The 24756-nt window shown below is 36.5% G+C and overlaps 1 pseudogene across 3 annotated transcripts in view; it reads right to left on the reverse strand.

The window, feature by feature from the left end:
• Positions 1 to 906: 906 nt before the first annotated feature.
• Positions 907 to 24756, reverse strand: part of LOC147374430 (cullin-1 pseudogene) — a 56702-nt pseudogene continuing 32852 nt past the window's right edge. For all 3 annotated transcript variants that reach the window (XR_015162765.1, XR_015162767.1, XR_015162766.1), the window contains one exon: positions 907 to 3807. The product of XR_015162765.1 is annotated as a cullin-1 pseudogene, transcript variant X1 (transcript). The remainder of the gene's footprint in view (positions 3808 to 24756) is intronic.

A 24756-nucleotide genomic window follows, 5' to 3' on the forward strand; every position in this document is an offset into this window, starting at 1 on the left:
CATTGAATAGCATTTAATTTCCCAGCAACTTATGTGTCAAGGTGTATGAACTTTTGTAAAACATCCTATTTCATAGGAGTCTTGGTGTCAAGGTTTCTATTAAGAGTCAGTAAAGTAGACATGGTTTATTGTCCAAGTGGCTGACCTTGGTTACTTAGTTTCCAGCAACTCCAGAGGTCAAACTGATAAACTATGGTCCGAGTACCCCACCATGTCACATTATTAGCAGAACTATCTGGCATGCCCCAAGACCTCATGTATGTACATACACTCTTAACAGAAAGGGTATTCTAAAGACTTCACTCAGGAACCAATCCTTTCTTTGGAATGTGACAGTTTTGAACACTCCAATCCTGTTGGTTAACACTTAACTGCAATTTTCAGTCTTTCCTTTCCATTTTGAATGTTGTCTATAAAGTTTTCATTGGTTGGAAGTGGTTTGAAACCATTAGTGAGCAATTGCAGAAATAGACCTCTCCCTCAGTAATTTGGAAGTATTGCTCTATTGATGTCATGAATCTAACAAACCTCACGTGTCTAATGAAATAGCTCATGAAAATGAATTTTTACACTTTATTATGCTGCTTTTCCCCTCTGATGACTTTCAAAGTTTCCCTTTATCCTTAACATGTGGAAGCTACTCTACCATGTGTTCAGGTGTGGTTTCATTTGTTTCTTGCTTTTTAAATTTGTTTTGATATTGCTTTGCATTAAATGGATTTTTGTAACATGTGGAATCATACATTTCTATAATTCTGAGAAATTATTTCCCATTATTTCTTCAAATATTGACTTTCTCTGATTTCTATTACTTTACTCTGAAATTCTACTGAAATTAAAATTTGAACTTCTGGATTTATTCTCCATGCTTCTGAACATTCTTTGACACTTTCTAGAATCAACTCATTTTTTTCCCTTTAATTTTCTTTATTTCCACAGTTAAAAAAAAGAAGCACATAGACAAATGGTTTTTCATAACAGATTACAAGTGGGTCCATTCAGACCTGCTCTCAAGGTGCTGTCAGCCTCCAAGGGGCTGCCCAGCTAGCAGCTATTATTCATGTGGCCAATGGGTTGATCTGGATGCAAAAGCATGCAGCCCTCAGGGTGGCAAGTTTCCTCTCCTCTGGTCTTCAATTAGGTTAAATGGCATCAGCGTCCATATTTACAGATGTGAGGTGTGGTAATTCTAAGCAGTTCTCCATCCGGAGCCAGCGATGGGTACCTGGACCTGGGGCCAAGGAGGAGGTCGGAGTGACTCTGCCACCACTGTGAGCTTGTCTCCCTCCTTCCTAAGGGGACGAGGGGCTGTGCCCGCAGTCAGACCCTTCCAGGAGGGTTAAGCCAGGTAACTGTAGGTGTCCTTTTCATCACCCACTCGCTCCAAATACTCTTTCTCGATCAGAATGTCAATACATTTCTTAATCACTGAGATCTGAGGCTTGAATACTGAGGACAACTGAGTTGCTACTTCTCCGAGTAACTGCTGGTGTTTTACAACCTTCCTCATTTTCATTATTCTCACAATAGCCGCCTGGATCAGCAGTTTGCGATCTTCCTCAATGTTTTTGTACATGGTTTCTTGTTCCCGCTTCTGTTCAATTTTCATTGGCAAGCTGATATTAACCCTTAATTTCTTACTTTTATAACCAAAATGTAATTTTATTAAGGTGTCTGGCTTCAATTCCACCTCGTCAACATTTGCACTTTTGTCTTCCAAAACCAGTAACTTAAACTTCAATAAAATCTGTAAGACTTGTGCCACAATGTCCATTTTGATCTGAGTGCTGTCCATCAGCTGTTGAACGGTGTAAGCATCTTCCGTGTTGTACTGGAGCAGGATGGCCATCTGGAATGTAGATACATGCAAAGTGTAGTTGTTTTTGAAGTAGTTTGTTACTAATTCTCCTTCAGACAGTTGATATGCCCATGACAATTTTCTGTCACTGTAACAGCTGGCATAAAATGCAGTGAAGCGCCGATAACATGGTTCCAGCTCTGATGGCAAGAGAACTGTACAAGATTCCTCAAAGGGCCACCATCCGTAACTCAGAACGTGAATATTGAAATCTAAGTCCAAAGGCTCTGAATCCATCAGGTGCTTTTTGAACTGCGCATTCAAAGCTTTGCTTACACCAATGTCTTGAAACATCCGCTGAAGTTTGGAGGTATACTCAAAACCACAAGCTTGCTTTAACTTAGAGACCATGCTTGCTTCAGCATCGTCACTCTCACTGTTCTGATGGACAAGCCTTTTGGCCAGCATTTTCGTGTAGAACTTCTGAACCACATCTTTGTCATCCATATACTTGAAGACCGTCATCACGTGGTTAAGTGTGTCTTCTAGTTCTGCTTCTTCTGGGTTCTTGGAACTCTTCTTCAACAAGGAATCACAGTATTGAGCCAGCAACTCAGGGGATTTACTGGATGACTGAGCCATTTTGGTAACTGCATTGTTGTTTATGAAGCCACTGCAAGCCTTGTCCAGTGCAGCCACGAAGTCAGCATGGTTCCTGAATGCTGATATCACCAGGGCATTGTATTTTTTATGGATATTCAATACTATCTCTACATACATTCTGGGGTCATTTAAAGCAGCTTCTCCACACTCCTCAATTGCTGAAAGACCCTGATTATGAATGTGTGTCTCCAGGAGCTTTTTAAATTCTCCCAGGCCATTCTTGATTCTATATATGAGCCTATACATGCGACCCAAATCTTCACTTTTGTTGGCATTCAGTAAATTCTGGAATTCTGTGAGGAAAATCTCCAAGTGTTTCTCCACGAGCACCTGCCTGCATTTCCTGGCTAGCTTGCCCTTGCTGCTCTGGTGAAGGTAGACTCGGGCCCTCTGCCGCTCCTCCAGCAGAAGAGCCTCCACCTTTTTCATATATTCAGTAACTGGGTTCTGCTGCAACAATTCAGTACTCTTTCTGGTATAATATCTCTCTGTGTCAGCCAAGAACTGAGATTCAAAGGCTTCTTTGTACACTGTTAGCATAGGGCCCTCCTCAAACTGATTATCTTCATTCACCCCCAGTTCCAAGTAAGACTGGATAGCACCACTTATCAGTCTTGTATTGATGGATTCACCATTTCTTTCCTTTTCAATCAGTTTTAAAACAGCATTTGTTACTTGTTTATTCAATGGCCTGAAAAGACAATCTCTCCAAGTCACCATTGCGAGAGAATATATTTCACAAACATTGTGTCCTTCGTTATTTGTGCTATTAAGTAAATGTTTATTGAGGCGGGCACAAATCCCATTCAGCACTTTGCTCGAAAACTGGTAATCTTCCCATTGTTGAGTATAGAACTTCAGTATTCCTATATCCATTAAATCTTCTCCATCCTTAGGAAGATTTGTCAAGTGATTCTTCAAAAATTCTTTAATTCGTTTGTATAATTCGAAGCCAACAGTCTTATCTTCCCTCAGCTTCTGCCCCTTTTTTGATTGAGTCTGGGCTTGAGGGGACACATATAAACAGTGGTTATAAAGAAGAGTGTAGAGTTCTATGTATCTGGATTTCACCATACTTTGTCTGGCATACACTTGCTGGATTCCCGCTCTGATGTTATCCCAGAGCTCGTCAATGCCAAGATGAGTCAGTTCACTGGGATTCTGGCTCCAGTCCGATGACATTGTAATATTATCAAGTTGTCCACAGTCTTTATTCAAGGTACAGCTAATTCTCCATTAGATGAAGATATACAGTATCACTGCAAATTTATTCACAGCAGCTCAGAAAGGATGTTGTTTAAATGTAGAGAATGAAATCTCACCACAGCGCAAACCTAGAAGGGAACCTGCAAGTAAAGCAAACACCAACGTGATTCCAGCACTGAACTGATTAAGCAGAAACATCTTGCTTGGAAGTGGGCTCTCTGTTTCTATTGTCTTTTGTCTTCATAAACAAATCCACTGCATTGTAAATATCAATACATGTGAACTGCATTTCCCAGATGCCTAAGTGGCTTCTGTGATAGATATCTCCACCTGGTCAATGCACCCAGCCCCAGTAAAATCCCCATCCTGCCAAAGCCTCCAGGCTTGCCCTGCCACCAAGATCCCGCCTCCTCCTCCTACATGCCTGCCCATCCACCCAACTCTTGTTATTCCTGGTAATATACTGTATAAAGTCTCCGGGAATCTTGAATTAGCAATACTGAGCTATTGTTCCTGGAGGGAAAGATGCAGATCTTACATGTGTGAACTATTTTGTTCTTTAGCTAGGTTCAGTTTGTTATTTAACCTGACTCTAATGAGTTTCTTTTTTCTTTTTTTTTACCAATTTCCAAGTTGACATTTCTGTGATTTCTAAGTTCTTTTTCCACAACTGTAACTTTTTATTTTATAGCTATTTACTTTTGTGTCATGAGTGTATTTTTATTTATGAATAGGAACTATATGTATTCTAATTCCTTTTGATATTATTACATTATCTCTATGTTATTGGATACAAATCCTTTGACTTATGAATTTGTTGCCTCAGAATTTGTAGCCTTTCTCAGATGCCTGATGATTCTTGGTTGGCCTTGATTCCATGTCCTCGATTATGACCACCGGCTGACACCATGGCTTTTCCTAGTAGTCACCTTCTTGGTGATCTCGTTGGTTTACGTCTAGGAGCAGCAGTAGCTTTTGTTCATTACTTCACTGATACCAAAATATTTTATCCCATCTCCCTCTCAATGTAATTATATATTAATATTTATTTACTTTTATAAACCTTATGTAGTGTCTGTATTAAACTTACACTACAGTGTCAGTCTTGAATAGGAGCCAGAAATTTTGACATAAATGTTCAGTCCGCCTTCTTGAAACTAGAAGTCCCATAGTGCTGTTAGAACTTGACAGAAGATATAGCCATGGAAGTAAAACTCCCTGACAGAACCTTGACCATAAAAAACAGTGCAGGCATAATCAAACACTATCTCAGGATGAAAGGGGTAAAGGGAATAAATGCTCTAGACTCCTCCTTTCTCTCATTGCCTGCCAGTGCCTTGTTGGATCAGATTCAATCATAAGCCAGAGAGTAGGTGCACCCAGGAATACAATCCATTGAAAAGTTTAAAGCAGAGGTGAGAGGAAAAGTTAAATGGAGAAAAACCAATACATCAAACTACTTTTAAGGACTAGTTTTCCCACATCCTGCTTTAGTGCATAAAATACAGTGTTCAATTGACTATGAATTTATAATTGAGGGCAAACTTCTTATGTTAACCAAAAATAATGTTTCTGTTATAGTATAATCTCTATGCCCTACTTACGTTTTTTCTTAGTTAAAATTTTCACTAATTTTTCAACATCTATAAGTTAGAATAAATTTATATATAAATATACAGATTTGATTGGGACTGAAGATGCTCTTGCTCTGAACAGAATCATTTAAATTTCTTACTAGGCCTTCTTAACTCATCATTTTTTTTTTAAGAGAGGAAAGCAAAGGAGTTAGGGCAAATATTTGACATGTTCAATAAACAATGTTCTGATGTGTGAATTTTTTCTAATCAGGACAGCCAAGGTCAGCTAAGTTAATATACCATTAGGCAGAAAATAGATGTATCATCAGGAATACAGCCTACTAATTTACTGATCATTGTTGAACACTAGCCAGTAGGTAGTAATAATGGCACCACAAACAGATGTTAACTGAACTATATTAAGTGACACTGTGCAATTCTTTTTCTTTTCAACTCTGTGCTTGATTGTAATATATCATCTTTGGGTTTTCTCATTATTACTAAGTTTACCACAGATATTATGATAAGAATTACATAAAACATATATTTCATCTGATCAAATCTGCTCCAAAGTCATTTTTGCAGCTACAATGCAATAGAAGTGATTCATTTCCTCAAATTAGCCTAATTCACATTTAATGACTGTTTCTAGACATATCATGTGCCAGACACTGTGGTAGGGACTAGGAATATGAGGATGAGAAATCATGGTTGCTGTGCTCAAAAAGTCACCATATAATAGAGGGAAAAATCATGAAAATGAATAATAATGTACAGGACAATAGGTAAGGCAAAGTCTACAGATAAAATAGGTGGCATAGTAATAAGTCAGGGAATGTGATTATGTCTGAGAGGTTTATAGGTCCCTTAGAGAAGCTGGGGACCTATAGTAGATTCAATAGCCTCCTTCAAGATGTGATCTTACACGAGCTGGTGGCAGATCGGGACATATTAAGGCAAGAAGTGTCCCTTTTGGTTGAACATTTCTCTTAAAGCAGCATTATATATAAGTTGTTGCTAAGTCACTTCAGTTGCGTCCAACTCTGTATGACCCCATAGATGGCAGCCCACCAGGCTCCCCCGTCCCTGGGATTCTCCAGGCAAGAACACTGGAGTGGGTTGCCATTTCCTTCTCCAATGCATGAAAGTGAAAAGTGAAAGGGAAGTCGCTCAGTCGTGTCCGACCCTCAGCGACCCCATGGACTGCAGCCCACCAGGCTCCTCCATCTGTGGGATTTTCCAGGCAAGAGTACTGGAGTGGGGTGCCATATTACGGACTATCATTTATACTCCAATTGTGGAATTAAAAAAATTATGGAACTGTTAACTCCAAATCCAAATAGTAGAATCAATCATATTTTGTTTATTGCATTTATTGTACTATCAACATTATTGAGGACCACTCAGTGAAGATGCCAACTATATATGCTGGTAGAAGATACACAGATGAACAGTAAATCCTTCTTTAAAGCACTCAAAGCTAGTAAAAAAGGTAGTATGTACATAGACAGTAGGTACACAAGATGATAATAATGTAACAGTGACACTAGTGCAAATAATATAAGAAATAATTATCATAAAGTACAAAATATGAATGGTATGATTTATGTTTTTATAGCATTTAATCATTTATACATGTTTCCCACATTAATGTTCATAAAAACTCTGAGATTGATATTATTATTCCTATTTTATTGATGAAGCAAAATAGGTATAGAGTGATAATAAATAATAGGAAATAAAAGAAAAGAAAAAATTCAGGGCCAGAGTGAAAAAAGAAAATAGGGTTTAAAAGATGAACTGGATTTAAAACTCTTGAGAAGAAGCTGGTGAAGGCATACGAAATTGATGGAAAGAAAAAGACTACGTAGAGACCATCTTGGCTAGACAATGCACATGAAAGAAAAATACTATATACAGTTGTGAAATCTTTAAAGAAAAATTAGAAAAAATGTTCACCAAGAGAGAAATGATTAAACTATTGTGTGTGTGTGCATTTATACTGGAATTCTAAGAAATAATAAATGATGTAAACGATCATCTAAAATCATAGTAATGGTGAAAATAATTGACTTATATAACCAACTTTAAAAAATAATTAATAAATGCATAAGGTACAAAATCCAGAAAATATGAAAGGGTTTGTAGTGAAAAGTAATCATCCCTTCTCAGTACCCATTTCCTCCCCCATCAAGGGACACCATGATTATAGATAACTTATATATCTCTCTCTCCTGGAGAAGGGCATGGCAACCCACTCCAGTATTCTTGCCTGGAGAACTTGGTGGACAGTGGAGCCTGGCAGGCTACAGCCTTTGGGGTCGCGAAGTCGGACATGACTGAGTGACAAACACCTATCTTTCTCTAGCTGTAATCTATGCATATACAAGCATATACACACAGAAGCAGTACATGCACATATTCATTTTTATATATAGATTAAAAATTCTTGGTTTTTAACCTTGTTTTTGAAAATTTAACAATGCATCTTTGAAATGGTTTCATAGTTTATACAGAGATACCATTATATAGATGTACTATAATTTATTGAAGATGGAAATCTTTTCACATTTAAAAGACATTTATATTTCCTTTTCTGGTGAATGATTTATTAATATCCTTATTTTAATTGGGTTATTGATTTTTTCTGTTAATTTTAGAAGCTCTTTTAAGTCTAATTATTCCTATCATCATCTGTTACAATTATTTTTTTTTACAATTTTGAATTTATCCTGACTATATTCAGGATATTTGTGCTCTGTAGTTATGTCTTATTTTTGTGTAATTGAGTTGGTCAGTCATTTTTCTAGTCTCCAGTTATTTCATATTTTCTTCTACAACTTCTATCATTCTATATCCTACATTTATATCTTGGATCCCTTTGGCATTTTAAAAATAAAGGCAGGAGGGAGGGATCCTCTTTAGTTATCAGCTGTTGTTTGTCATTTCCCCAATGACATGAATTACCTTTATCTTGCAGTAAGCTGATATAGTTTTAAATCTATTTGTGGTGACCTCTATTTATAAATCTGTGTAAACATTCTTTGCCTATCATTATCTAACTTATTTTTAAAGTGGGCAACTATTTAACTCTCATTTACCATCAATCACTGGAAGTATTTGAATTACATTTATTTTTCAAAAACTTTGTAAGATACGTGCCATGTTTAATATGCAAACATTAATGAAACAATTCCAGTGGCATGCGTGCTGCATACCTAGTTTGTTTTCAGAACCTTCAAGGCCCTGCATCAATCTGTATGCTTCTACCTTGCTGCAGGTGGAAGACACTTGATAAATGAACAGGCTGAGCAGTGCTGGTGGAAGGTATAGGGTTCCTTCCCAAGTAAAGGACTTGGACTTTACTTCTTCCCTTCCCAAGTAAAATTGGATAAAAACTTGTCTTTTACCTAGGAAAGGACATAGTCCATTACAAAGTAATGAAGGCAGAGCTGTTATGCCAGAGAAGAATAAAATAATTTAGTAACAGAGGAAAGAACATGTGTGTCTGTGTGTGTGCAGAAATAAGATGCATATATATTTTTCTTGATATTAGTTTCAAAATGTGTAGTGAAATAAATATTACCATGGAGAACATTTAAGTAAATTCAGTTAAACATGTAAAAGTCATGTGACCCCATTCTGGAGGCAGAATTGCCTCTTTGGTTTAATTTGATTCTATAAAATCCCAATTCTTTGTTCTAAACAATGTATATAAGACTATGGAGTGTTTGTAACATGAATGACTTACTAATTATTTGTAGATTAGTTCTAAAGGCATGAGACATTTTCTTTCAAATTCTAGTAGTGGGAAGATGTGAAAGTATCTCAGCAATTGACTTAATGCCAGAAAAATTCCAATTGACTCATCTTCCTTAACTGCTTACTCTAAGTGATTTCTCTACAGTTTTCATGAACATGGTGTTGAGTCTTTTTCTAAAGGATAAAAACAAATTTTAATGGCCTACTGTAGTTTCACAAATTAGGAAAAAGGGAATACTAGCTGCCTCATGCAATAATAACATTCAAAGATACTACTTTAAGACAAATATTCTCAATGGAAGCAATATCTCCTTCAATGGAGCAGAACTTAGTTCTTGGGGAAGGAAAAACCTCTGTGTATAAATGATAGACATGCACACTATGGAGTCCTATACCAAAGGTGTGGAGCCCTGTACCAAGGTCACAGGATAAAAATCTCTGGAACTGACCAAGCCCCTTAGCAACAGTTGCCATGAGCCTCTGGATCTAAACCAGCAAGTTTCCTGACCCCGTATTTTACGTAAAATACCCACCCTACTATCCACCCTATAGCATCCTAACCAATCACCTAATGCCACCATTCCAGTAGGAATTTTCTGTCTTGAGCCTATAAAAATTGGTTGCAAGCCTGCAAAAGCATTCAGCTCTCCCTTGAGCTGACCCACTGTTCTAACAGCATCTCCCACTCTAATAAACACCATTCTTCTCTCATTTTGCCTCATGTCTGGAAATTCCTTTCCCAACCCACGCACGGACCATGACACACAGATTAAAAACAGAGTATATCTGTGGCGTTAAAATTTCATGGGAAGTGGCTAGGGGGAAAATGGCTAAAAATGTAAATAAAAAGGACTGACAAACACCATTTTAAAGCATACTTTCTGTATCTCAGCCAGCAAGTTCCTGCCAAGTTATTAGTCGCTAGGTGAAAAACAGTTTATGCTCCTTTCCCAGGAGTATCCCTCCTGGAAGCCAGTGATAAAATGTATCACTGCTGTCTCTAAAGCGGATCTGCATACAAAACTACAGGCAATAAGGAACCCGACAGGCTTTCTTCCCCTGTGTCCTGTGCGCTTTTCAGCACTCTGCTAAGGTAGGTAGTTGTGTGTGTTCTGTGAGTCAGAGTACTATGAAGCACATAGTGAGAGCCTCCATTCATTGTTTCCCATAACTAACTCTAACATTTTTTTCTATTACTTTCAAACACTCTAATCAAGCATAAGAGAATAAAAAGACAAAGAGATTGTGGACTTATTTCTTGGTTGCATTTGGCACATTGTAGATTGAACTTGAAGATTTTTGGTAGGGCCTGCCCTGGACAAATCATGAGCTTTCCATTTTACCAATTTCCTCCTTTGACCTTATACTCCACTGTGATCGCTCCGATCATCCTTCACCACAGAAACCCCCTCCACCACACAAACGTGTCCTTTTCATCTCCCTATAATTATCAGAAGATTTAATATTATTTTAACATATGAATTTTATTCCGTATTTAGTTTTCCCAAGGGGTGTACACAATATTTACCTCTAATTAATTACAAAATGAAGTGTTTTTTCCCTACTAAAAACATTTCAGATATGAAATATAGAGGAAATATTTAGAGGAGATCTCCCAGGTCCCTAAACTAATTTCGTATAGACTGTCCTCTGGTCTCTACCCTGCTTAAGTGTAACATCAAGCTTGCTTTTAAGAATTCTTTCTTAATTGAACTCATAGTCTAAAAGCTGCAAATTACTAAAGGAGAAAACTGGCACATTTTCTTTTTTTTGCATCTTTGTCATTTTTTTCTCTTATCTCTGGTTTATTCTTCTAGAATCCCTTTCCTCCAAGTTTTTTACATAATTTCCTCAATTTACTCTTTTGAAGAAGGATCTTATAATTCATATTTTATCCCTATCAATGGACAGTTAAGACCTAAGTTCTGGGCAACTCCATTCTTATACCTTCAAATTTTATAAATAAAAACTTGGGGTAACCATTGTTCCTCATTAACATGCAGATTAAGCAATGTACAGAGGAAGGAAGCCCTTTCTGTGAGTGAGAATTGAGATATAGAAGCCTATTTTCCTCTCTAAAGCTTCATTTTTCATTTGCCTTGTTGCTCTTTCCCTTCATCTGTATTTTAAGTGTCTAATTACTGACCCAATAATACCTCCCAGTTTTGTTCTTTTCATAAAATATTGAAAGCAAAAAGAAAATTCTACTTTCAAATTCAATATAACAATGCTTGCTTTAGTAAGTGACATATTTCAATATAAACTTATATAAAGAAGCAGCAATCTATATCCCCTCCCACCCTCTTCATTTCTACCTTTAAATGCAAGACTTTTCCAATTTGGCTGTATGCAGGAATATATCAGGGACCTTTCAATATAGAATCTGTTGTAAATAAATCTAAGGATGTATTTGAGTACTCAGTAAGATTTTAGTTTTTTAATTTAAGATTTATGTTTTTCTAAAACTAGGCATAGCCAGGTATATTTCTAGTCCTTTTATATATTTCATTGATTCTAGGATGCCATGCACATTACTTTCACATTTTACTGTCTCCAAACCCAGGTGGATCAGCGGTAAACCAGGTAAAATGAATTCTCATAGTTTTGTTGTTACTCTGAATGGAATATTTTTACCCTAAATTTATTAAAATTTAGAATGTTTGCATCTTTAGTCAATAGTCAAGTTAATTCGTAGATTTTCCTGTTTGTATTGCTTTTATCTTAAGATATTATAGTAAAGTTATATTAGGAATCATTCCATTTATTAAAAGATCTGGTTGATTTAAATGGCATTGCAATTATATTTTTATTAGAAGTTATATTGCAGTTAGCTTTGAGTACAGATGGTTATTATTATTTTGCTGAGGTATAATTGACCTACAACATTGTTTTACTTTCAGGTGTGAAACACAATGATTCGATACTTGTTTCTCTTCTGAAATGATCACCGCAAGTCTAGTTAACATCTGTCACCCTGCGTGCTTAGTTGTCTCCCCATAACATGCTGCTGAGACCTTCAGAAGACTTTGACTTTCCGAAGCTTGTATTCTGAAGCTATCTCCTTACCATCAAAATGCAAACTGTTCTCTACCTAGTGACTTCTCAGGAATTTATAAAGGAAATACATCGTCTCATTATTATGCTAAAAAGAGATATAACACCCATATCATAGACTAAATGCAGTGTTACATACATCACTACCTATTGTGGTTTTGCAACTATTAATTGAAATCTAAGATATTTGAATCTATATAATTCCAAGTCATGTTAAAATAGTATCTTTGGTGCTTATTTGATTTCATTGAACTTATTCACAAAATACATTGTAGCCATGTAGCTAATTTACAGTTTTATTGTAACTGAATATTTGGGAATTGAAAAGTTTTATGTGAAAAGGAAGATTTATAACTATAAAGAAGTATAATGATTTTTCCAGGAAATTGTAACAAAATATTCATATATGTTTTATTAAAGGGGAAGTGGCTATCAATTCACTATATCCCCATATCCTAAGCAAATAATTTAGAACCCATTAATTAAAGTACTTTTATAATTACTTTTCAGAAAAATTATTTTAGTTAAGCTAATCTATTTATCTAAGCTATTTGCATCTATGCATGTGTGCATGCGTGCTCAGTCATGTCCAGCTCTTTGCGATCCATGGACTATAGCCAGCCAGACTCTTCTATCCATGGGATTTTCCAGGCAAGAATACTGGAGTGGGTTGCCATTTCCTTCTCCACTGGATCTTCCCAACCCAGGGACTGAACCTGCATCTCTCGTGTCTGCTGCACTGGCAAGTGGGTTCTTTATCACTGCACTGCCTGGGAAGCCCCTATGAAATGATAATGGGTCTGAACATCACAAAGGTAACAATATCAAAGGATTATATTTCATGAACTGAAAAATCCTGTAACAATGTTTCCATGTAGCACTTTTTATTCTGGAAGCATTCATTTTTATAAATTCTAAATAATTATACTTCTAAGAGTTTATTCTTTATAGGAAATAAAACATTCAACAATACATAGTGTGAAGCTAGTTTCTAATAGGTTTGACAATTTTTTAATGGTACCATAGGATTATATACTTTGTTACCAAATATTAACTGATCACTTGAGCTTCCCAGGTAGCTCAGGTGGTCAAGAATCCACCTGCAATGCAGGAAATCCCCGTTTGATTCCTGGGTCAGGAAGTTCCCCTGGAGAAGGGATAGGCTACCCACTCCAGTATTCTTGGGCTTCCCTGGTGGCTCACATGGTAAAGAATCTGCCTGCAATGTGGAAGACCTAGGTTTGATCCCTGGGTTGGGAAGATCCTTTGGTAGATGGCATGGCAACCCACTCTAGTATTCTTGCCTGGAGAATCTCCATGGACAGAGGAACCTGGTATGCTATGGTCATAGGGTCGTAAAGAGCTGGACATGACTGAGCAACTAAGCACATTACAGCATACAACTGATCACTTATTGTGTGCTAAGAACATGTACTGAAGTGAATACGATGGGGTTTCCTATTCCAGGAGTATATACAGTATTTAAAGGAAAAAAAAGAAAACTCAGAAGTCCAAAGGACAAAGCAGAGTGGTCACATGGACAGAGCTCAGATCTGGAGAATTTGGGGCTTGAGTGAAGTTTGAAAGTTTTGACATATTACGAATTGGGAGGAGGGGGCAGCAATGGGGAATTTGTTCCAGGCAGAAGCATCAACAAATGAAAAAGCACAGAGGTTTGGAAAAACATGATACATCAAAAGAAATGCAAGTCATTTTTTATGATTGATGTGACAGGTATGTTGTATTTTGGTCAGTATAGGAGAATATGGACAGAAAAATCAACCAGACCCATCAATGAAGGGCATCATGTATTAAGCCAACAGTTCACATTTTGGCCTCAGGATCCCTTTACTGAGGTCTCCAAAGAACATTTGGCTACATGCATTATATATCTTTGCTAGTTTCATTTCAGAATTCAAGTGAGGGAATTTTAAAAATGTTTGTTAATCTATTGGAAAATAGCAAGAAGCCCATTTCATATTACATAAACAAATTTTTATGAAAAATAACTATATTTTCCCAAACAAAAAAATTGTGGGGTAAGTTTTACTTTTTTGCAGATCTCTTTAATGTCTAGCTTGGCTTCCCTGGTGGCTCAGACAGTAAAGCATCTGCAATGCAGGAGACCTGGGTTTGATCCCTGGTTTGGGAATATCCCCTGGAGAAGGAAATGGCAGTCCACTCCATTGGAAAATCCAGTACTCTTGCCTGGAAAATCCCATGGATGGAGCTGCCTGGTAGGCTAGAGTCCATGGGGTTGCAAAGAGTCGGACACGACTGAGTGACTTCACTTTCACTTTCACTTTAATGTCTAGCTTAGGGGAATACAGCTGGATTCTCACATATGTTTCTACATTCACTGTTTTATTTTGGCCAAATTAATGGAGAAAATTCAGCCTCACAACATAAATATTTGGAAAAGGAAGGAGTCTCTTATTAGTCTTTTCACAACTACTTCAGATAACTGCAGATATTCTTTTTTGGGACTACATAAAAAACTCAAGAATTGGATGGGAGGACTTAATACTATTAAGATGGCAATACTTCCCAAATTGATCTACAGATTCCACTTAATTCCTATAGAAACTACAGCTAGTGTCTTTGTTAAACTTGACAAGCTGATTATAAATTCATAAGAAATTGCAAAGGACCCCAAACTAACTAAAATGATCTTGAAAAACAAAGTTGGAAGACTAGTGCTTCCTGAGTTCGAAACTTCCCACAAAGCAACAGTAATAAAGACGTAGTGATACTGGCCCAAGGTAGACCTAGAAATCAACAGAATATAACCGACAGTCCAGAAGTCAATCCATATGTTTATGGTCAGCTGACATTCAACAAGACTGCCAAGATCATTCCGTGAGAGAGAGGATGGCCTGTTCAACAAATGGCACCTAGAAAAGCCACATGCAAAAAAGAAAAAAAAAGAAAGAAATTGGACTCTTGCCATACCATGTATGGAAAATCAAGTCAAAATGGAACAAAGATCTAAATGTAAGCACTGAAGTATAAAACTCTTAGGAAAAAAAAAATAGGGGTAAATCTTCATGACTTTGGGTTTGCCATGAATAATGTAACATCAAAATATGAGTAACATGGAAAACTGGAAAAATCAGATTTCATCAAAACTTTAAAAATTTGTGCTTCAAAGACACTATCAAAAAAGTGACAAGGTACCCCACAGAATGGAAAAAATTTTTACAAATCATGTATCTGATAAGACCTGGTATCTAGAATATATGAAGCACTCTTACAACTAAATAAAAGGAAAATTGACATAATTTAAAAATAGACAAAGGATCTGGACAGACATGTCTGCAAATAAGATATAGAAGTGGCCTATAAACACATGAGATTCTTGACATTATTTGTCATCAGGGAGAAGCAAATCAAAATCACAATGAGATACTACTTCACATCCACTGGCTATAATGAAAAAGACACAGAATGAGTGCTGACAAAATGTGGAGAAACTGGAACCCTCAACCTGCTCATGGAAATCTAAAATGACACAGCCACTTTGGAAAACAGTCTGACAATTCCTCAAATAAGGAAGCCTAGAGTTACCACATGATCCAGCAATTTCAATCCTAGCGATATACCCAAAAGTAAACAAATGTTCACACAAAAACTTGTATATAAATGTTTATAACAACATTATCCAGTTATGTAAATGTTTCTAACAATGTTTATAACAGCATAATAGCTAAGAGGTAGAAATAACTCAAACATCCATCGATGTATGAATGAATAAATAAAACGTGGCGTATCCATACAATGGAATATTATTTGACCATAAAAGGAAATGGGGTATTAATATATGCTATGACATGTATTCACCTTGAAAATATTGTTCTAAGTGAAAAAAAGCCAAATATGAAGGGTCATGTGTATGATTTCATTTATATGAAATTTATATGAATGTCTACAATAGGTAAATCTATTGAGACAAGAAACACATTAGTGGTTGTTTAGGTCTGGGTGAACGGAACAAAACGTGGTACTAGATAAAGGGTATGAGGTTTCTTCTTGCAATGATAGGAAGCATTCTACAATTTACTGTAGAGGTAGTTTCACATATCTGTTAGTATACTAAAAGCCACTGGAGTACACACTTTTAATATTGGAATTATAGTATGTGAATTATATCTGTGAATAAATCTGTTTAAAAAACTCCACAAGTGTTAGTTCCTTAAAGGTTAGTTGTAATGTGGAATCTGAAACCATTTCAATAAACATTTCTTAATCTGAAGCATAAAATCCATTACTCTATCTAGAACTCTGAGTAAATCTTTTACCTATGTATGATTTCGGTCTTGCAGATACCCTAAAATTCTCAGACAGTGATGTGTCCCCAGACTACATTTGGGGAACTGCTGGGTTAGGTTAGAATCTGAACTTTAGAGAGGTGTAAACAAAACAAAACAACCACTCCTCGAGAGACTTCCCTGATGGTCCAACGGCTAAGACTCCACACTCTCAATGTCAGGGTCCGGGCTCAATCTTGGGTAGGAAGCTAGATTCCATATGCCGCAACTTAGAGTTTGCACTCTGCAACTAAAGAACCTTCATGCCATAACTAAAAAAACACATGCTGCAACTGAAGAACCCACAAACTGAAATGAAAATTCTGCTTGTTGCAACTAAGACCTGGTGGAGCCAATTAAAGAAATAATTTGTTTAAAGCCACCTTTCTAATTTTGTGAGCTTTGGGAGTAAGCTGCCTTCAGCTAGGTCAAATCAAAGTACAAACATTTTATAGACAGAGTACACACACAATTTATAATTCTGTCGGCCTAGTAATAACAGTGACAAATGCATGTGAGATTCAAGTCAATTAAGGAGACTAGTGAGCCTGGAAAGGAAGATTTTGTGGAAAAATACTTGATTTTATAGAAATTATGAGGGTACATGTGAGATAAAGCAGTTAATAACATAAGGAAGCTGTCTGAGAGATTTCCAAGCTGTCTTGGAAATCTGAGGAATAGTGTCAGAGAAAGGAAAAGAGAGTACAGTGTAATTCTGCAGGCAGAGCCCAGGGAATTCCAAGTTCATGTTACTTAGGCAAAAGGAAATGGTTTCCTCAAGAAATGAAGCAAGAGGTTTGGGGCCCAAGGGAGTAGTCTGGCCATAAATTAAAGTTCTTTTTTACCCCAGAGAAATAAACAACTCTTACTTACGGCCAAAGCTTGAATTAAAGGTGAATTTTATTAACTTTTAATATAGTAAGCTATCAAATTTTACGCTTACATAACAACAAAATTGGACACAACACAGGTGGTGTACAAATACATTTTCTTGGGGAGATAGGGCAAAAGATGGGAGCTATAAGGAGGCAGTAGATATTGGGAGTAGCGGTCATAGGCCAAGGCTTGATCACTCAGGGGGCAAACTCCCCCAACTGCTTTGCCAGAAACCCAGGGTCCCGGGTGCCTGTCACTGTCCCCATGTCCTTCTGTTTCCAAGTTGACCTTACTTATTTTGGTGATATTTATTCACTTTTTCAAGTCACTCTATATTATCCAATGACTAGGCCTTCAAAGTGCATTCAAACTTAATTCTAGCATGTGCTTGTTTGATCCTGGTATAAATAACTTAAAGATAAATAAGTTAAAAATAACTTAAACAAATAATGTAGATTTTCATCTACATTTCATCTTGTTACTTGAATTTTTTTCTTAGTGACTCATTCTTTCAACAAATGTTTATAGCCTATTTACAGACTGTTAGTATAAACAACAAACTTGCTCTTCTTCCCTTAATAAAACACACTTGTAAAACTTTTATATTAGGGTAATACTAAAATTTGTGCATATACATTCTGCAAATAGACACGCAGAACAATTTTTAATTGCAAAGATAATTGCTAGATGAGAAGAGATTTTTACTGAAAAAAAGCAGTACACTGAACACATTCTAGAACACAATGATCCTTATAAAATAACTTTTAGTATGAGATCAGTTATTCTTGTGCCACAATACAGAAAGGATTAATTTCAAAAGGAAGCAAGGATATTTATTATATAGAACTCTCATTTATAAAGATGAGGACCAGATTTGGGCCTAAAGTCTGATTCTCTGATTTTCAAAACTGATTCATATTTACTCTAGTTTTTCCAAGGTAAAGAAATAAGATTTTGCAATATTGAACAATGTTTGTTAGCTTCTATAGGTTTTAATTTCTTGTTTGAACTCCGTATGCTGGTATTCTGGATTCAATAGCTAGTTAATGAACTCTAGTTTTCTTCCTATAGGTTTTAATTTCTTGTTTGAACTCCGTATGCTGACATTCTGGATTTAACAGCTAGTTAATGAACTCTAGTTTGCATCCAGCCTTTACATTTGATGCTTTTGTTGTCAAAGTAGAGACAGATTTTTTTTTAAATTCAAACAACAAAATAAACAGGTTAAATGTGTTTTTCTGAAATTAAATACTATGCTTTTCTGAAAAATTATTGGGGAGTGACTGAATGTGTTATCATAATTATGACATTACTATCATTAAGGTTGCTCCAAGAATGCAATTTCAGGTTTTTATGGATATTAATCTTTAGAAGTGTGCATTTGGTAATTTTTTTTAGAAGAGTGCATTTGGCTTCTTATCTACTTGGTATGATAATATTTTACTGACATTGTGAAAAGTTTTGATATCAAGATTTTAATGAAAAGTAAATAGAGATATTTCAGGAGGTGGCTCATTTTTTCTTTGGTTTACATAGTCAAAACTAAAAACAGGACTACAAAACAGAATCTAGGCTAGTGAAATGCTAGACAGAAACATACACATCAAACACTAGCAATAACTTACACTGAAGGAGTGAACAGCACTGTGACATGTTCTGTGTCTCTTTCATTTGTTTATTTGATCAGTTCAGTTGCTCAGTTGTGTCCGACTCTTTGTGTCCCCACGGACTGCAGCACATCAGGCTTCCCTGTCAATCCCCAACTCCCAAAGCTTGCTCAAACTCATGTCCATCGAGTTGATGATGCCATCCAACCATCTCATCCTGTCATCCACTTTTCTTCCTGCCTTCAATCTTTCCTAGCCTCAGGGTCTTTTCCAGTGAGTCAGTTCTTTGCATCAGGTGGCCAAAGTATTGGAGTTTCAGCTTCAGTATCAGTCCTTCCAATGAATATTCAGGACTGATTTCCTTTAGAATTGATTGGCTTGATCTCCTTACAGTTCAAGGGACTCTCAAGAGTCTTCTCCAACATCACAGTTCAAAAGCATCAATTCTTCGGAGCTCAGCTTTCTCTGTAGTCCAACTCTCACATCCATACATGACTACTGGAAAAAATCATAGTGTTGACTACATAGACCTTTGTCAGCAAAGTAATGTCACTGCTTTTTAAAATGCTGTCTAGGTTGGCAATAGCTTTTCTTCAAAGGAGCAAACACTTTTTAATGTCATGGCTGCGGTCACCACCTACAGTGGTTTTAGAGCTCAATAAATAAATAAAGTCTCTCACTGTTTTCATTGTTTCACCAGCTGTTTGCCATGAAGTTGATGGGACCAGATGCCATGATCTTCATTTTTTGAATGTTGAGTTTTAAGCCAACATTTTCCACTCTCCTCTTTCGCTTTCATCAGGAGGCTCTTTAGTTCTTCACTTTGTGCCATAAGGGTGGTATGGTATCTGCATATCTGAGGTTATTGATATTTTCCCCAGCAATCTTGATTCCAGCTTGTGCTTCATCCAGTCCAGCATTTCTATAATGTACTCTGCATATAAGTTAAATAAGCAGGGTGACAGTATACAGCCTGACATACTCCTTTCCCAGTTTGGAATCAGTTTGTTGTTCCATGTCCGGTTCTAACTGTTGCTTCTTTGCCTGCATACAGATTTCTCAGGAGGCAGGTCAGGTGGTCTGGTATTCCCATCTCTTTGACTTTTCCATAGTTTATTATGATACACACAGTCAAATGCTTTGGCATAGTCAATAAAGCAGAAGTAGATGTTTTCCTGGAACTCTCGTGCTTTTTCGATGATCCAGTGGATGTTGGCAGTTTGATCTCTGGTTCCTCTGCCTTTTCTAAATCCAGTTTGAACATCTGGAAGTTCACTGTTCTCATACTGTTGAAGCCTGGCTTGGAGAATTTTGAGCATTACTTTGGTAGCATGTGAGATGAGTGCAGTTGGGTGGTAGTTTGAAAATTCTTTGGCATTGCCTTTCTTTGGGATTGAAATGAAAACTGACTTTTTCCAGTCCTGTGGCCACTGCTGAGTTTTCCAAATTTGCTGGCATATTGAGTGCAGCACTTTCACAGCATCATCTTTCAGGATTTGAAATAGCTCAGCTGGAATTCCATCACTTTTACTAGCTCTGTCCATAATGAGGTTTCCTAAGGCCCACTTGACTTCACATTCCAGGATGTCTGGCTCTAGGTGAGTGATCACACCATCGTGTTTATCTGGGTCATGAAGATCTTTTTTGTATAGTTCTTCTGTGTGTATTCTTGCCACCTCTTAATATCTTCTGCTTCTGTTAGGTCCATATCATTTCTGTCCTTTATTGTGCCCATCTTTGCATGAAATGTTCCCTTGGTATCCCTAATTTTATTGAAGAGATCTCTAGTTTTCCATTCTATTATTATTATTTTTTTCCCCTCTACGTCTTTGCACTGATTACCTAGGAAGCCTTTCTTATTTCTCCTTGCTATTCTTTGGAACTCTGCATTCAAATGGGTATATCTTTTCTTTTCTCCTTTGCCTTCTTTGGTGGCTTCCCACCAGGGCTTTCCTGGTGCTCAGCTGGTAAAGAATCCACCTGCAATGCAGGAGACCTGGGTTTGATCTCTGGGTTGGGACAATCCCCTGGAGAATACAACAGCTACTTACTCTGGTATTCTGGCCTGGAGAATGCCATGGACTTCTATGGGATCACAAAGAGTCGAACACGACTGAGCAACTTTCACTTTCACTGCCTTTTCTCCTTGCTTTTAGCTTCTCTTCTTCTCTCAGCTCTTTGTAAGCTCTCCTCAATCATTTTGCCTTTTTACATTTCTTTTTCTTGGGGATGGTCTTGATCCCTGCCTCCTGTACAAGGTCATGAACCTCCATTCATAGTTCTTCAGGCACTCTGCCTATCAGATTGAATCCCTTGAATCTATTTGTCACTTCCACTGTATAATAGTAAGGGATTTGATTTCGGTCATACCTGAATGATTTAGTGGTTTTCCCTACTTTCTTCTATTTAAGTCTGAATTTTGCTTTAAGGATTTCTGAATATATATGCTCACAGCTGCAAAGTGGAATATAAACTAGAATCATAATATCATGAAGTTCAGATTTGGAACCTTTTAATTTAACAATGGGAACCCCAGACTAGTTTGTCAATGTACATATTTTTCTCAGTTAAATTTATGAAATTTTAAATTTCCTCATGCAAACATACTTTTACTGATTTTATTAGGGTGTTGTACAGCAGGATGCCAAATTGAATTTCTTTTGTAATAAAAACTTTTATTGACCTTTTAATTTTTATCTTAGGAAGGAAATGATTTATAAAACTATCTGAATGAATATGTTTTCCTTTGGTAACTAAGTTATTGATATTGTTTTGTGCCCTAGGGAGGGAACAAACTACTATCTCAGGTTTTTTTTTTGTTTTGTTTTCCCATTAAATGATTAGATTAGCCATCAGCAAAGCATGCTTATCAATTGCTTGTTGAAGAGTTATCATTTAGGCTAGTTAGTAAGATTAAGCACTGAAATTGTAGAACTGCTGCTGATGCAACTCTTGCCTCTGAAGATGCCTGCCAGAAAATATGTTCAAGGTTGTTCCATAAATAGTAAATCTTCTTTCTGCACAGTCTTTAACAGGAGCTTAAAATGGATCTTTAGAAGGCTGTGTGGATTGAGTAACCGGAAATTTTAACCAAGTCATTAATAGCTAATGATGTAAACTGTGGGCCACTATCCATGATCAGTCAGAAATGAGTGGAGAGAAAAGCTGCAGCAAGCAAGAGGATAAGACAGCTCTTAATGCAGCAGCTTCTCACTTCTTGCCTCTGGTGTTTTTTATTTTAATGATAGATTTAATTTACTGGCTCAATGACTTTTCTTTTGGTCTGTTTGTATACACAGATACACAAATACATATATGTATGCATAGACAAATATATGTTTATATATTATTTCTAATAAACACTTTTCAAATTTATTGTTGTTTTCCTGTTTTGCATTATTTTAAATAAACACAAAATCTCCTAAATATTTCTCTTTCCACTTAAGGCAGGCAAATATTTGTTGAAATATACCCTACTAAGAATCAACAATTTGTATTTGGAATATATAAAGAGCTCTCAAAACTCAATAATAAGAAAAAAAATAGTTCAATAGAAATAATCATAATATTTGAAAAGGTACTTCATCAAAGAAGCACATGAAAATATGCTCAATATCATCAGCCATTGAGAAAATTCAGACTAAAACCACAAAGAGATTATCACTAGCCATCTACTAGCATGTTTAAAATTTAAAAGATCAAGTGTTAGGGAGAGTGTGGAGGAAGTGGAACTCTTGTGAACTGCTAGCGGGAATGTAAAACAGCACGACCACTTTGCAAAACGGTTTGTCAGCTTCTTAAAATGACTAACATATACCTATTATATAATCTAGTCATTCCATTCCTAGGCATTTAACCTTAGAGAAATGAAAGCTTCTATCTATACAAATACTTGTATAAGAATGTTTATAGCAGCTTTATTTTTAATAGTCATAAGCTGGAGAAACTCAAGAAGCCTTCAAAGGTAAGTACATAAACACATCATAGTATAAGACATCTACACAACTGGTTACTACTCAGCAATAAAAGCAATAAAAGTTGTTGATAGCTGCAACAACTTGAGTAACAATCCAAATGGTTATTTCAAGTGAAAAATATGATAGTATGTACTGTATGATTCTGTTCATATAATATTCTGGAAAATGCAAATGAATCTACAGAAAGGACACTACAGACAAGGGTGAGGGATGTAAGGAATGGCAGGGGTAAAGGACTACAGTGGGACGCTCGTCAATGCAACATATGTAAGACTTTTGAGCGTTACATATGTTCATTCACTTGGTTGTGTTGATGGTTTCATGGGTGAATATACAGGTTAAAACTCATCGAATTGTACACCTACAAGTATCCAAGTTATTTTATGTGAACTATATCAACTATACCTTATGAAGTTTTTAAAAATGTTTCTTAATCCAAAAAGCATATTTTTGTGAGTAAAAATATCTAGACAATCAATCATAGATCTGGAAGAGATTAAAGACTCCCAAGTTTGGACTTTGTCCTCAGATTGATTTGTATCAAGGCTTTCTCAGAGAGGTCTCCTCCTCCCCCTTTCTCCTTTTTTCTCCTTTTCTTCCTCCTCCTCCTGCCCTTCTTCTCTTCCTGTTTCTCCTATCTTTCTCTTCTTCCTGTTCTTTTCTCCTTCCCCACCTTCTCTTTCTTAATCTAAAACATTTCCAACTTAACCTCTTATATATCCTTAGTGACATTTCCTTCCTTCCTCTCCTTTTTCTCTTTCACTTTTTTTTCTCAGCATCACCTTTGGCTGGGGACATGCTTGCATTTTTTGGATTTCTGTAGCCACATGAACTGTGTTGCATATGGTGTTATTGCATATCAGATCTGAATCAAAATACTAAAAATACTCACTGTTGGATTTCAGCTTATGTATCACGTCTTCAAAGAGCTCTTCTCACCTAACACATATGGTTTCCCAGTTCTCTGTTCTACTAAACCCTTTACTCCATCTAATGTGATACTTTTTATTCTTTATTATAATTATTTGTTAAATATCCATTTCTCCTTTTGATCTGTAAGATCATTGAGGGAATAAATTATGTTACTCTATTTCCTGCCTGCTGTGAAACAGACACTAGCATCTTATTTGACTGAACTGAAAGAACGCCTGTTAGATTAGAACCCTCTTATCCAGACATCGTCTAATGGAAAATATAGGCAGAAACCCAGAGAAAAATCTTCCTACTTCAACATTCACCTACTATGTGGTAATCATGTAGCAAAATCATGTGTTCTTTCATTTTCTTATTAAATATTGATTACAAGGTACTATTACATTTTGCCTTGAGGAATCCCAAGACTGAATAAACCCCTTTTACCTTTTCTTACGTTATTTAGAGTAAAGTCAAGGGACTAAAAATTACAAATGATAAGGTAACCAGTAATGCAAAGACTGCAGAGGGAAATGTGAGATATTCTTTGAAAATTGAGTATCAGGAAAGTTGAGTTTTGGTTACTAGTTTTAGAGACTCAAAGAGGCTTAAACACAGAAGAGTTTATGGCCTAGGGTGAAAGAAGTTTAGAAGTTGTGACACATGTGGTTGGGATTATGGTTCCAGTTAATGTTTCATGAAGTCATCAAAGCCCATGATTTCTGTCCTTTTTTCTTCTCCGCACACATGACTTCTATCCTTAAATTTTCTTTCTGGTATCATGTGACAGCTCCAACCATCACATTAAATTCTAAAAAGCACTAGGATATAAGCTGAACGTGAGCGCTCGGTTTTTACTATTTTGCTCTCTAGCATATAGAACAATGCCTAGAACAAAATGAAGGAAGGAAGTATAGAAAAGGAAAATGCAGGAGAGCAAAAGGGATACGTGTATCCATTGGATCTAATTTTTGCATATAACTGTTCTTTAAGGAGCTGCCACAGACACCCCATGGC

Source organism: Bos grunniens, chromosome 4 (genome assembly GCF_055505025.1).
Source record: "Bos grunniens cultivar Pamir isolate PY7600 chromosome 4, Bosgru_T2T1.0, whole genome shotgun sequence".
Lineage (NCBI taxonomy): Eukaryota > Metazoa > Chordata > Mammalia > Artiodactyla > Bovidae > Bos > Bos grunniens.